This window comes from Herpailurus yagouaroundi, unplaced genomic scaffold, assembly GCF_014898765.1.
Source record: "Herpailurus yagouaroundi ecotype Mexico unplaced genomic scaffold, PumYag 188, whole genome shotgun sequence".
Taxonomy (NCBI): Eukaryota; Metazoa; Chordata; class Mammalia; order Carnivora; family Felidae; genus Herpailurus; species Herpailurus yagouaroundi.
Window position 1 is genome coordinate 38803140 of NW_024412419.1, and position 10136 is coordinate 38813275.

At 49.3% G+C, this 10136-nt stretch overlaps 1 pseudogene; it reads right to left on the reverse strand.

Annotated features, from left to right (window-relative positions):
* Nucleotides 1–266: 266 nt before the first annotated feature.
* LOC121044640 (uncharacterized) lies at nucleotides 267–372 on the reverse strand (annotated as a pseudogene).
* Nucleotides 373–10136: the final 9764 nt, after the last annotated feature.

The following is a 10136-nucleotide window of genomic DNA, read 5'->3' on the forward strand; positions in this document are numbered from 1 at the left end:
ACAAGTAATTCTTAAAATTGAGTGCTGTGAATCCTACAACTTTTTTCTTTATCCACAATTTATTTTGACAATTCAAGTTTTCTTTTCCTTGCCTTTCCATATAAATTCTTTTACTCTTAGTTTTCAAATTCATTTAATGGCAAGTGGTAATTAGCAAATTGGCAACGGTTATCCTGAAGTTACTACACTCGCTGTGTTGTGATTTCTTAGGCTTGATCAGATAACCTAGGATCAGACATGCCCCCTCGTAAGATGAGTCAGAGTTGGTTGATCACCAGCACTTATCAAACAAGACCTAGACAAAGGACTAGGTCTGGGGACATGTCCCTGGTCTTAATATAGTGAATGATTAGCCTGGGAGGAGCATTACAATTATTGAGCACCTACTTGGTAAGCATCAACTACGTGGTGGATGCTGTCCAAGGTGCTGTCTGCTGCCATTCCCACCGTTCTGGGTGCTCTTATTCCTAAAGAAAAGGGCCCTGAGACCTTGAATTTGGGAGCTGGATAGTCTTGGAGGCTTTGGTCTGCCACTTACTGGAGGACCTTAAGATGTGACTTAGCCTCTTTCGACCTCAGTTGCCTCCCCTGTGAGATGGGGATAATTAGAACGCCTACATTTTGAGTGTTGTTGATGATTAAATGAGATGAGATACGCAAAGCACATGGCACAGGGCTTGCTAAATGCTCTGAAGTTTTTAGGGATGAGTTGGATCCGAAAACCTTCCCCAGATGTGATCCTTGGTCTTAGTGCTACCTGGAATTTCCGGCTGCGCAGCAGAGAGGTCTTGACTCCGGCAGTTCTGGGAGTACAACTCTATTTCTCACTTGCCTGATCACTCGGTGTCATTTATTTCCTCCAGAATATTTCCATTCTGGGGTCTGAGAGTTGGGTCCCAGGGCGCTGGGCCAGCGATGCAATGTCAGAGCTGTTCCAAAGGACAGAAAGGCCCCTTGCCTCCTCCAGGTGCCCTCCTCTGCATGGGGAGAAGCGGGGGGGGGGGGGGGGGGGGGGGGGGGGCCCGATGAGGATGAGCCCCGCGTGGGCCGGGCTGGCTCTCTCCCAACCCGCCCAGCGGTGGCCGACTTGCTCTAGTTACCTCCTCCCACCGGCTGGGTCTCCAGGTGCCTTCCTTTAATTAAAAGTCTTTAGCCTTCCGCGACACGGGCCTTCATTTGCATGGGATCCCTCCCTTTATGCAGCCTCGGTATCAGAGCGAGCCAGGAGGTTAACGGAGCGTCGTCGCGCCTTGTCCCGGGACAGCCGGCTGAGCCCAGCGCCTAGTCCCCGCCAGGGCCCCCGGGGACTCCGCATGCCGCGGGGCGGGTACCTGCCAGGTTTGCAGCCGTTCTGCCGCCCCGCCTGGCTGGCCTGGCTCGAACCTGGCCGGAGCAGAGGCGTCCCGGCTCCGCTCCAGCGCCGGCGTGCCCTAGCCTCCCGCCTCCCCGCGTTTGCAGGTCCTTGAAGCCTGGGCGAGGTCCTCTGCGTCTCTGCAGCCTTCGGAGCTGATCTGGACGCATGGGAATCCAGGAGGAAGGCGGGTGTTTTCCAATCATCTGTGTTTGCCCGTCCCTGGACTGAGTTCCAGGGGTTTTGCAGGGCAAGTCATGACTCCCTCCCCAAGGAACCAAGAGCTGATCAGGAGAAATTGGTATTGGAGATTATGCAAAGCACTGTGCTATCAAGGTAGGAAGTGGTTAAAAACTGCAGGAGGGTTTCACCTCAAGGGGCACTGGAGTTCAGAGGAAAGCAGGAAGTGAACTGCCAGTCAAGGCCAGTGTCTCGCTGAGGAGGAGGAGGAGGAGGAGGAGGAGGAGGAGGAGAAGGAGGAGGAGGAGGAGGAAGGAGAGATAAGAGGAGATTCCGATGCTTAGAAAAATCAGGCACATTCACCAGGGTCATATAGATGCCCAGTTCAGCTGGCCTCCTAGACCGGTCTTTTCCCACTCAGAAGAAAAGGAAGCATCTACCCTGGAGTGACCAGACTCCTTCTTTCCCAGATGCTCATGCTGTAGTGGAGAAGATAGACACAGACCTGGGAAACTCTAGGTCAAGGTCTTTGCTTCTGACGCCACATTGGGCTCTAACCTCATGGTTTTAGTTTCCTCAGCAGACCTAAAGTTTTCTGTGTAACCCCCCCCCCCCCAATCTGTTCAGTGTTACTGGAGTCAGTCCCTCCATCACCAGCAGCCCCAATGTCTCAAGGCCAGGGAGACAAGAGTGGTCAACCTTTTTTTTTTTTTTTTTTTTAATGTGGCAGGCCCAAATTCTTAGAGATAAGGAAGAGGAGATACAGTGAGGGTTGCTTTATCTTTGCTTATTATGTTTTTACTCCTTTTCCCAGATTGATTCTGAAGACCTCCCATCCCCCAAATCTTATGAACTAGTTTAAATCTTCCTTTCTACAAGTCCCTTTTTCCATTTTCATTTCCTTGGACCAGGAAAGAACACCTTCCTCAAAATGGCCTCCAACAGGTCTCTCCTCTAATTCAGACACTGTGACTATAAAGATATATTAAAACACAAACATTTTTGTTGAGAAGAGTGTGACAATATGCGTCCTAAGGCCCAACCGACAGTGGTAAACACTGGGCCATTCGATTAGCTTGCTGTCACGTAGAAGGCAGAGTATGAGCCCCAGAGGATGGATCTTTGGGGACAGGCACAGCTTGAAAGAGGTGCTGGAGGACTGGAGATGAGGAGGGAGGAAGACAAGGCTGTGAGCAGTGAGCCACGTGAGCGGAAGTGTTAAGAGAGGGGGTAATGAGGGTAGGAAAAAGGCATCCATGCTCCGAGGCAGGATCCTGAGACTGCCTTGTTCCCTCTGGGTCCTCACTGCCTCGCACAATCTTTGGATGTAGGTTCTCAATAAAGATTGAAAGTAGTCGGTATTAAATGACTGTACCAAGTAGAAGTCCTCGAGGGAGAAGATATGGCAGCAGGAGAGGAGCCTGGAAGGCAGGTCTTGTGCAGATGAATTCTATTTTCAGATTGCATCTTCGTGAGAGGGGGAGTGGGGTGGAGGGCACACATGTCAACATGAACTGAAGGCCTTGTTTTCTCCTAGTGCCTCCTTGGCCTCATGACAAGAGAGACATTTCCTAAAAGCGTAAATAAGTTTAATTGAGTTTACTGGTGAATAGCCAATTAGGCTTGTCCTGGGAGGAGGTTAGGGGGCTGGCTTAGTAGTAGGTAGACACCTCACTGAGGAGGTGAAAGGAAAGGTCTAGGTAGGTCTAGGGGCTCAAGGAATGTTCATCCCGCGGGAGGGAGGCTTGTCTCCACCTGGCACGGACATAATAGCATTAGTAGTGCCAAAGGTCTTCCTGGATAGTAGAGTCATTGAAACTCTTTAGGTGCAAGTAAAGGCATCCAATGTGGATCAATTAGAGAGAATATTTTCATTGCTAAAGCAAAAAAGTAGAATTTCTTCTCTTCCCCCTCTTGCCCTTCCTTTCCCTGGCCTCCTCCTCCCCCTTCTCCTCCTCTCTTCCCCCCTCCCCCACTCCTCCTCCTCCTCCTCCTCCTCCTTCCTTCTAAATTGACTTCTTTGGGTTTTAAACCTGCCTCTAGTCCTAACATGGGCATTTGGTAAATGAACACATGAATTCGTTCTTGGGATTTTCTTTTATTTTGTTTCTTTTTAGTTTAGAGAGAGAGAGAGAAATCGAACAAGCAGAGGCTGGGACAGGGGGAGAGAGAGAGAGAGAATCTTGTGCAGACTCTGCACTGAGTGGTGCGGGGCTCGATCCCATGACCCCGGGATCATGACCTGAGCAGAAATCAATAGTCCGACATGCAACTGACTGAGACACCCAGGTGCCCCCATTCTTGGCATTATAGATGCAACTGTGGGATCTCCAGAGGGGATCCTTCCAGCGGCTAGTCTGGAGACATCTGGGATGCTTCTCTGATTCCAGTAGATGCTTTATTCTGTTTTGGTTGGACATTCGGCTGGAACAAGGGGTCATCCTTGAGAAAAGTCACATGGCCTCTCCAATAGACAAGTCAGGAAAAATGGTGGAGGTGGGGGGCAGCGGTTGAAGTTGGTGAGACTCACTTTTCAGAGTCAAAGAGAGAGAGAGAGAAGGCCCATCAGGCAGAGTCTTGTTCCTCGTGTTTCATATCTGTGTGTGCATGTATAAGGGTGTTCCTTCCAATCACCATCTTGGAGGTCTTCAAAGAATTAGAGGTTAGGACCAACACTGGCCAAAGTTCATAAGTTTTGTTTGTTTCTCTCCTAGTTCTTATTTCCTTTTGCAGGAAAGGGAGCAATGAGGGGGTGGGGTGGGGATGCAGAGTGGGGCTGGGGGAGAGAAGGGGCAGCAAACATGATGAGTCCCTGAGGACTAAGGCAAAGGAAGAAACAAGTCCACGAGAAGCTGATCTGGGTCTGTGAAGAAAGTCCGAGCACTTAAAATGTCCTTCTGGGATTCCCAGACAGTGTTCTTGGTGGTTTCTTTCCATTGGCTAGACTGCCTGTAAATCGGGTAGGTGCCACCAGGTGGAGAAGTGTCTGGATTACAGCCTCATGACTCACATTATTTCCCATGAGTGTGGGAAACTGAGAAGATACAGGGTTTTAATCATCATGCTTAAAACTGTTCCTAAACACACACACACACACACACACACACACACACACACACACACACACAATACCAATTATTGAGAAAGGACTCCTCCACTAGTAAGTATTATAAATTCATGGAAGTTATTTCTCACTAATCCTCTCCAGAACTTTGTTGCTTTTTCTTGCAGTGATTTCTAAGTCCAGCCCTGAAATTCTAGGAGTCCATAACATAACATTTACAACAAGACTTATTGTACTTCATTTTCCCTAGCTCTTTACAGCTTTGGGGTCTCAACTGCATTCCCCATCTGTTCCTTTCTTACGGTTTACTTGAGCTCTGTCTCTTTTAACATCAATAACCATTCCCCGTCAACTTCCTCAACTTCTTTCCTCTCTGTTTAAAAGACGTCTCTATCTCTCCACTCATCCATTCTCCCCTCTTCTCTGGTGTGCTAGACACAAACGGCGTGTACTTTCTTGGATTCCTGCAACTACCTTCTTTCTCTCTCTTGTTTGGAGCCCATCGCATCTTCTACTCCAAGACTTGATCACTCTGTGAGATTTGGCACGTGGGTGGACAAAGACTGAATGAGGCAATCTGGAAGTTCAGGGGCATGGGCTCACTGTTGGGTAAATCTTGACTGGTAGGAAATGAGACACTAGAGGAGGATGGTCACATAAATTCCCCATCTCCTTTCAGTGGGTACCTCACCTAAGGTATGGTTTTCTTCTTGCAGAGAAGAGAGAGAACATGTCTTGTGAGTGAACTGCTGTGTGTCTTCCCAGCTTGTTGTGAAGTTTCCAGCAGCACAGTAATGCATTTCAGCACCGTGCTTCACACCTTCTCCTGCCTTGCTTCCATTTTTTCCCTAACCTTCACTGTCCTGAGGGCTTGCACCTTTCCCCCAGGCAAAGTGTCAGCACTTCAATCCTTGCCTCAGGCTCTGCTTTCCATAGGCTAAAGGCTGAGATACTTGGCCTCAGAAGACAGTGTCCCCTTCCTTTTAAGGACAATTTTCTCACTTGGGTTCTCATTTCAATCTCTTTCTGCCTCCTCTGTGCTTCATTAACCTTTCTTCAGTTTCTTTTTTGTGATATAATCAACATATAAATTTTTCTATTGTTTTCAGTTTTTAACTCCTCCCTCTTTATGGATTCCTTTCTCTCTTTTAAAAAAATTTTTTAATGTTTATTTCTTTATTGAGAGAGAGAGAGAGAGAGAGAGAGAATCCCAAGCAGGCTCCGCATGCTGTCAGCATATAGTCCAATGTGGGACTCAAACTCACGAAAGGGGAGATCATGACCTGAGCCAAAACAAAGAGTCAGACACTTAACTGACTGAGACACCCTATGGGCACCCCAGGCGCACCTAGGGATTCCTTGCTCATAATCTATGGACATATTCAAGTATTTCCATGAAAAATAAACATTCCCTTTACTAAAAGTGTTTAATTTCATCTCTTCACAAACAGATTTCTTATAAAGTTATACTTACTGCCTTTATTAGTTTTCTAGGGCTGCCATAACAATGTAGCACAAATTGGATGGCTTAAGGCAACAGAAATTCACTTTCCAATGGTCCCGGAGGCTAGAAGCCTGAAAGCAAAGTGTTGGCAGGGCTATGCTTCCTCTGAAGGAACATCTTCCTTTGCCTCTTTCAGCTTCTGGTTGCTCCGGGCGATCCTTGGCTTATAGCAGGGTAACTCCGATGTCTACCTTTATCTTCGCAGGGCTGTCTTCCCTCTGTGTGTCTGTGTCTTCACAGGGCATTCTCCTCTCTCTTATGAGAACATCAATCATACTGGATTAAAGGCCCATCCTCATGACCTCGACTTAATTACATCTGCAAATACCCTATTTCCAAATAAGGTGCCAGGGATTAGGACTTCAATATCTCTTTCAGGGGGACACAGTTTAGCCCATAACACTGCCTAAAGGTTGTTACTGCCAACACAGTCCTTGGCTTCTTGTAACTAGGTTTCTTTCCATACCTTGCTACTCACATGGTTCCCATAAAAGTCACCAATGCCAAATTCAGTGGCTTTTCTCAGTCCCTCTCCTTGTGACCGCCCTGCAGTATTTGTCACGGTTACCTTTTTCCCTCCTTCCTGAAGCCCTCTGTCCACCTGATATCCAGGTCATTGTGCCCATCTGTGGCCCGTTCTGTCTTCCGTACTGTTCCACATGTGCCTTTTATGACTTTTCCTTCTTGCCCCATCTCCAATTCAAGATGTGTTTTAACGTTGGGGCCGTGGTCATATTCTTCTCTTTCAACACACTCTCTCCTCTGGCCTACTCCCAACCTTCACGCTTCAGTGGTCTCTTCTAAGTAGATAACAAATATATCTCTCTGGTCCGACTGTCTCCCAAGCTCAGGGCAAGCATTACCGCTTGGAAATCACTGAAGGGCCTCAAAGGTAATATATCCCAAGCACAACAGATTATCTTTACACACACATACACACATACACACAGGCACACACACACACACACACACACCCTGATCAAAGAAACAACTTGTTTCCCTTCTTGGCTTTCCTATCGCTAGTAACAACCACAACACCCTCCCATTCTTTGTTTTCCCGGCATCCATGTCTGTCTTTGTGAAATTGTTCTGAGACCAGACCAGCGAGATGTGCCTTATTGCCATTATTGTGAACCCAGCTTTAGACACAGGCTGTTGAGGCCTGGGGAAGTCTGGTCTACACCTGATTCTGTGGGCTAAGACTCCCACGGCAATACTAGCAAAAGGATATGTAGCAGCCCATTTGGGAATAAGGTAACCCTGGGCCTAGTTTCAAACCCGATGAGGCCCAGGGGCACCCTCTCACTCACCTGCTGTTGGTTTGGGGACATATGACTTCCACGTTAATTTTACATTTTTTTCAGAGCCTCTGGTGGAGAATCTCACATGTAGCTAGCTTCCCATAAATGTGGTTGAATGATGGAATTTGCCTGGGTGCTTATCTCAGCCATAAAACCCAATACACTTGCACTCAAGGATCTGTAAATAAGCAGTGGATACTGCTTCTCTGTAACTCAACTCCCCAGAACCTTCCTTCCCAGCACAGCCAGAGAGCATAATAATGACCATGTTTAAGATTCAGGGCTGGAGTGGACTGTAGAGATGAACCTGCTCCAATGCCTTCATTCCACTGACACTCTGAGACACTGAGGAACTTCCCCAGGGCCCTGTGTGGTCCCCTTCCATGCTACCTGCATTATTTACTTCCTCCATAGAATGGACAGCATCAGGCAGAGGGGTCCTTCTACCCCCTCACCTGCCTGCGGTGTCGTCGGTAGGGGTGCGGTCCCATTGCACATTTTCATCCTGTGGGTGACATCCACCCACAGCACCGTGGGAAGTCTGCTTGGCAGCAAAGCATCTTGGGATAACTTAGAGATATTGTCCTGAGGTGGATCCTTGGGGGTCTGGAAGTCTCAGCAGAGGGAGCAGGGAAGAGAAGGGTTGTCATGTATCAGGGAACATAAAGGGTACCTCTGTGTTCATATGTAGCCCAAGTGTATGTTCTGGTCTCAAAAACTCTCTTGGGACCTTATAGCCTCTTTTAATAAAGGAGGCCTTGCTGGACAGCTGAAGACTGGGATCAGTCGCATATTTAACACCTCTTCACGGGGGGCCTGATACTGTGCCTTGCATCAGACTGTGCCCCAGACAGACTGGGGAATGCAGGTTTATTTTATCTTACATTTAACTTAACTTATTGTATTCGTAAGTGTGTTGGGGTGGGATGAGCATGTGATGGGTGCCCAGACATGGCCTGAGGTCCAGGCTGGGTACAGGGAGCTGACTGCTCCAGGAGGTGCTGCACAGTCAGGGAAGGTCTTTGGAATCCGGGCCGTTTGTTCACAGCGCCCATGAAGAGGCTCCAGGCTCCAGGCCCCAGGTGGGGTCCAGGCAAGTGGGAAGCAGGCCGCAGGTGTCACAGAGGGCTGGGGACCCCCATCTCCCTAACACTCAGGTGTCCCCTGTTACATGAAGTCTTCTTGGCCTCGGTGTCCTGTTCTTTGACACTTTGAGCCTATGGGCTCATTGGGCAATTGTCACGTGGCTCCAGGCTCAGAGGGACCTGAAGCATACAGCTGGAAGAAATAGAAGGTCAATGAGGAGTCACCCACCAAGGTCCGGGTAGGATTGTGGTTGCGGCAGAGCCAGGGTGGGCACCAGGCTCCCCGAGCCCAGCTCCTCCCCAGGGCTGCCTTGTCACCCCCCTTAGCCTGCTGGCTGTCTCTGCACCTTGGAGAGCAGTGCCCTGCGGTGGCTTGGGCTCTCCATTTCCTCCAGCTCTGGGCTGGAGATGCAGTGAGCAGCGAGCCTGCTCCATGCCAGGCCCTTGCTGGGTACTGACTCATCTGTCCTCTCAATCACCCTAGGAGATGAGCACTGGCTGCTGCTTCTTCTTCTTTTTTTAAATCTTTTTAAAAGTTTACTTATTTTTGAAAGAGAGAGAGAGAGACAGAGAAAGAGAGAGAGCCATCCAAAGCAGGCTCCACGCTCTGAGCAGTCATCACAGAGCCGGATGTGGGGCTCGAACTCACCAGCTGTGAGGTCATGACCTGAACTTTGAGGTCATGACCTGAGCTGAAGTCAAATGCTCAATGGACTGAGCCACCCAGGCGCCCCGAGAGGCACTGGTTTCTTAATGTTGCAGTTAAGGAGCCTTAACTCAGAGGGTCGGAGAGTGTCCTCAAGGCACCCAGATACTTGCTGGCTTCTGGAGGAGCCCAAGGAGGGCCGCCCCAGGCACTGCACGCCCGCCCCTGCCCTCCGCAGCCCACCTCGGGCTGAGCTCTCTGTGCCAGGCCCTCCACCCCGACCAGCTCACCTGGGCAGGCGAGTGGAGATTGCACGGCTGGCGAGTGATACATGGCAAGCATCGCCTCCTGCCTGACAGGCAGAAGATAAACAGCTCCCCGTTAAATCTCACTTAATGCTGATATTTATAAATTTATTCAGCTTGTGTTTACTGAATCGAGAGAATGCCTAATAACATAGTGTGCTTCATCTCACATGTTTCTACTAATGAGAATGCAAGTATTGCTTAATTTTTTTTTTAACATTTCATTTGCTTTCCACCCCCCCCCCCCCCCCCCCCCCGCCGCCTCTACCTCCTCCTGTTGTTGTTGGTTCAGATTTTAAGCTGTGGCTAAACTCTGGAAAGTTTGGGCTTCTTGGATGTCAGCGAGGAGAGGAGCAAAGTGGGCGTGGGTCTGTGGCTGCAGGGAGCCCCGTTCCCCCCACGCAGTTCACCCCATAACGTCCATGCTCAAGGAGTCGGGGTGCTGAATGCCGGGGCACGCTGAGGGGAGACAGAAGCCTGCTGTACTTTGGGGGGCTGCGGGCTCTGAGTCAGAGTTGGCAGTGTCGTGAAGCTTCAGGACGGGGAATTTAGGGCAGAGAGCAGGGGACAGCGCCCTAAGCTTTAGACAGACAAGGAGGATGGCTAGAATGAGCAGAAGAGTAGAGGCAACACCTGCGGGGCTGTGGTGCAGCTGTGTGTGAATGTGTGTGTATGAGCATGTGTGTGAGTGTGTGTATGT